This window comes from Carex rostrata, chromosome 3 (genome assembly GCF_964058835.1).
Source record: "Carex rostrata chromosome 3, lpCarRost1.2, whole genome shotgun sequence".
Taxonomy (NCBI): domain Eukaryota; kingdom Viridiplantae; phylum Streptophyta; class Magnoliopsida; order Poales; family Cyperaceae; genus Carex; species Carex rostrata.
Window position 1 is genome coordinate 15,956,700 of NC_135920.1, and position 5,000 is coordinate 15,961,699.

Below are 5,000 nucleotides of genomic sequence, written 5' to 3' on the forward strand. Positions count from 1 at the left end.
CAATTTTTGGTCCAAATGAATTACAACCGTCCAAAGAGCCATTGAAACTCCAGTTTTTCCGGCTTGTAAAAATTCCCACTTTTTTCGGATTGGACGGTTCCTACCCGGTGTGGACCATTTCTCAAACTTCCGGATTGTACGCGATCCAAATTATGGATGTAGGCAAAAATTCAAATTTATTAAAAATATGAAATATGAAATTTGGAGTTTGGAAAAAAAAAAATTGGGTTGTACAATTTCGGATCTTATGCAAGTGGGTTGGACAATTTTTGGTCCAAATGAATTACAACCGTCCAAAGAGCCATTGAAACTCCAGTTTTTCCGGCTTGTAAAAATTCCCACTTTTTTCGGATTGGATGGTTCACACCCGGTGTGGACCATTTCTCAAACTTCCGGATTGTACGCGATCCAAATTATGGATGTAGGCAAAAATTCAAATTTATTAAAAATATAAAATATGAAGTTTGGAGTTTGGAAAAAGAAAATTGGGTTGGACAATTTCGGATCTTATGCAAGTGGGTTGGACAATTTTTGGTCCAAATGAATTACAACCGTCCAAAGAGCCATTGAAACTCCAGTTTTTCCGGCTTGTAAAAATTCCCACTTTTTTCGGATTGGATGGTTCACACCCGGTGTGGACCATTTCTCAAACTTCCGGATTGTACGCGATCCAAATTATGGATGTAGGCAATACTTTTTTTATATTTTGAAAAAGTTCAAATTTATTAAAAATATAAAATATGAAATCTGCAGTTTGGAAAAAAAATTGGAAGTTTGAAACCTGAAGTTCAACAAAAAAAACGGCGCAAAAATCAGCAAAGCGGGGGCAACTAAGCGGATGCGGCCAGCCGTCAGTGAAAAATGGCCCCAAAACTGAGCGCATGCGGCCAAGCGTCGGTGCAAAATGGCCCGAAAACAGTCCCGTCGGTGCCCCCGTCGGGCTAAAATGACCCGAAAACAGTTCAGCTGGGGAAAATTAAGCGGATCCGGCCAAGAGTCGGTGGAAATTGGCCCGAAAACAGCCCAGCGGCAAGCGGAAGCGGCTAACGTTGGGGAAAAGTGACCCGAAAACAGTTAAGCGGGGGAAAACTAAGCGGATGCGGCCACGCGTTGGGGAAAACAAAGCGGATCCGGCCCAGAGTCGGTGGAAATTGGCCCGAAAACAGTCCAGCGGCAAGCGGAAGCGGCTAACGTTGGGAAAAAGTGACCCGAAAACAGTTCAGCGGGGGAAAACTAAGCGGATGCGGCCACGCGTTGGGGAAAACTAAGCGGATCCAGCCAAGTGTTGGGGAAAAATGGCCCGAAAACAGCCCAGCGGTAAGCGGAAGCAGCTAACGTTGGGGAAAAGTGACCCGAAAACAGTTAAGCGGGGGAAAACTAAGCGGATGCGGCCACGCGTTGGGGAAAACTAAGCGGATACGGCCAAGAGTCGGTGGAAATAGGCCCGAAAACAGTCCAGCGGCAAGCGGAAGCGGCTAACGTTGGGCAAAAGTGACCCGAAAACAGTTCAGCGGGGCAAATTTTTGAAATTTTTTTGAATTTTTGAAATTTTTGAAGTTTTTTTGGGTTTTTGGACTTTTTTTGAATTTTTGAATTTTTTGAATTTTTTTGAATTTTTTTGAATTTTTTGAAATTTTTTTGAATTTTTGAATTTTTTTTTTTTTTTTGAATTTATTTGATTTTATAAATTTTTTGTGATTTTTTGAGATTTTTTTGAATATTTTACATGGGTGATTTCGACTTGGGGGATTTTCAGGGGGTGGTAACCCTGGGCGTGGCTAGAGCCTCAAAATGCATATTCCCCTATAGGGGGGCAAGGTTTTCAAAAATGGGTGCCCCCTCATGTACACGCGCGTGGGTGTACATGGCCCCGTCGGTGCCAGCGTGGGTGGAAAATGGCCCGAAAACAGCCCAGCGGCAAGCGGAAGCGGCTAACGTTGGGCAAAACTGACCCGAAAGCAGTATAGCTTGGAAAATTAAGCGGATGCAGCCAATTGTTGGCGAAAACTAAGCGGATACGGCCAAGTGACGGTGAAAAATGGCCCGAAAACAGTCCAGCGGCAAGCGGAAACGGCTAACGTTGGGCAAAAGTGACCCGAAAACAGTTCAGCTGGGGGAAATTAAGCGGAAGCAGCCAAGCGTTGGGCAAAACCAAGCGGATACGGCCAAGAGTCGGTGGAAAATGGCCCGAAAACAGTCCAGCGGCAAGCGGAAACGGCTAACGTTGGGACAAAGTGACCCGAAAACAGTTCAGCTGGGGAAAATTAAGCGGATGCAGCCAAGCGTTGGGGAAAACTAAGCGGATCCGACCCAGAGTCGGTGGAAATTGGCCCGAAAACAGCCCAGCGGCAAGCGGAAGCGGCTAACGTTGGGGAAAAGTGACCCGAAAACAGTTCAGCGGGGGAAAACTAAGCGGATGCGGCCACGCGTTGGGGAAAACTAAGCGGATACGGCCAAGTGTTGGGGAAAAATGGCCCGAAAACAGCCCAGCGGCAAGCGGAAGCGGCTAACGTTGGGGAAAAGTGACCCGAAAATAGTTAAGCGGGGGAAAACTAAGCGGATGCGGCCACGCGTTGGGGAAAACTAAGCGGATGCGGCCAAGTGTCGGTGGAAATTGGCCCGAAAACAGCCCAGCGGCAAGCGGAAGCGGCTAACGTTGGGCAAAAGTGACCCGAAAACAGTTCAGCGGGGGAAAACTAAGCGGATGCGGCCACGCGTTGGGGAAAACTAAGCGGATACGGCCAAGAGTCGGTGGAAATTGGCCCGAAAACAGTCCAGCGGCAAGCGGAAGCGGCTAACGTTGGGCAAAACTGACCCGAAAAAAGTTCAGCGGGGCAAATTTTTGAAATTTTTTTTGAAATTTTTTTGAATTTTTGAAATTTTTGAAGTTTTTTTGGGTTTTTGGACTTTTTTTGAATTTTTGAAATTTTTGAATTTTTTTGAATTTTTTTGAATTTTTTGAATTTTTTTTGAATTTTTGAATTTTTTTTTTTTTTTTGAATTTATTTGGTTTTATAAATTTTTTGTGATTTTTTGAGATTTTTTTGAATATTTTACATGGGTGATTTTGACTTGGGGGATTTTCAGGGGGTGGTAACCCTGGGCGTGGCTAGAGCCTCAAAATGCATATTCCCCTATAGGGGGGCAAGGTTTTCAAAAATGGGTGCCCCCTCATGTACACGCGCGTGGGTGTACATGGCCCCGTCGGTGCCAGCGTGGGTGGAAAATGGCCCGAAAACAGCCCAGCGGCAAGCGGAAGCGGCTAACGTTGGGCAAAACTGACCCGAAAGCAGTATAGCTTGGAAAATTAAGCGGATGCAGCCAATTGTTGGCGAAAACTAAGCGGATACGGCCAAGTGTCGGTGAAAAATGGCCCGAAAACAGTCCAGCGGCAAGCGGAAACGGCTAACGTTGGGCAAAAGTGACCCGAAAACAGTTCAGCTGGGGGAAATTAAGCGGAAGCAGCCAAGCGTTGGGGAAAACCAAGCGGATACGGCCAAGAGTCGGTGGAAAATGGCCCGAAAACAGTCCAGCGGCAAGCGGAAACGGCTAACGTTGGGACAAAGTGACCCGAAAACAGTTCAGCTGGGGAAAATTAAGCGGATGCAGCCAAGCGTTGGGGAAAACTAAGCGGATCCGGCCCAGAGTCGGTGGAAATTGGCCCGAAAACAGTCCAGTGCCAAGCGGAAGCGGCTAACGTTGGGCAAAAGTGACCCGAAAACAGTTCAGCGGGGGAAAACTAAGCGGATGCGGCCACGCGTTGGGGAAAACTAAGCGGATACGGCCAAGTGTTGGGGAAAAATGGCCCGAAAACAGCCCAGCGGCAAGCGGAAGCGGCTAACGTTGGGGAAAAGTGACCCGAAAACAGTTAAGCGGGGGAAAACTAAGCGGATGCGGCCACGCGTTGGGGAAAACTAAGCGGATCCGGCCAAGTGTCGGTGGAAATTGGCCCGAAAACAGCCCAGCGGCAAGCGAAAGCGGCTAACGTTGGGCAAAAGTGACCCGAAAACAGTTCAGCGGGGGAAAACTAAGCGGATGCGGCCACGCGTTGGGGAAAACTAAGCGGATACGGCCAAGAGTCGGTGGAAATTGGCCCGAAAACAGTCCAGCGGCAAGCGGAAGTGGCTAACGTTGGGCAAAACTGACCCGAAAACAGTTCAGCGGGGGAAAACTAAGCGGATGCGGCCACGCGTTGGGGAAAACTAAGCGGATACGGCCAAGAGTCGGTGGAAATTGGCCCGAAAACAGTCCAGCGGCAAGCGGAAGCCGCTAACGTTGGGCAAAAGTGACCCGAAAACAGTTCAGCGGGGGAAAACTAAGCGGATGCGGCCACGCGTTGGGGAAAACTAAGCGGATACGGCCAAGAGTCGGTGGAAATTGGCCCGAAAACAGTCCAGCGGCAAGCGGAAGCGGCTAACGTTGGGCAAAACTGACCCGAAAACAGTTCAGCGGGGGAAAACTAAGCGGATGCGGCCACGCGTTGGGGAAAACTAAGCGGATACGGCCAAGTGTTGGGGAAAAATGGCCCGAAAACATCCCAGCGGCAAGCGGAAGCGGCTAACGTTGGGCAAAAGTGACCCGAAAACAGTTCAGCGGGGGAAAACTAAGCGGATGCGGCCACGAGTTGGGGAAAACTAAGCGGATACGGCCAAGGGTCGGTGAAAAAGGGCCCGAAAACAGTCCAGCGGCAAGCGGAAGCCGCTAACGTTGGGCAAAAGTGACCCGAAAACAGTCCAGCGGGGGAAAACTAAGCGGATGCGGCCAAGCGTTGGGGAAAACTAAGCGGATACGGCCAAGCGTCGGTGAAAAAGGCCCGAAAACAGTCCAGCGGCAAGCCGAAGCGGCTAACGTTGGGCAAAAATGGCCAAAAGCGGTGGAGCAGGGCGGTCTGAATCTATGCATCCACATAAAATGGGGGGTAAACCTGGGGGATTTCCAGGGGGTGGTAACCCTGGGCGTGGCTGGAGACCCAAAATGCATATTCCCCTATAGGGGGGAAG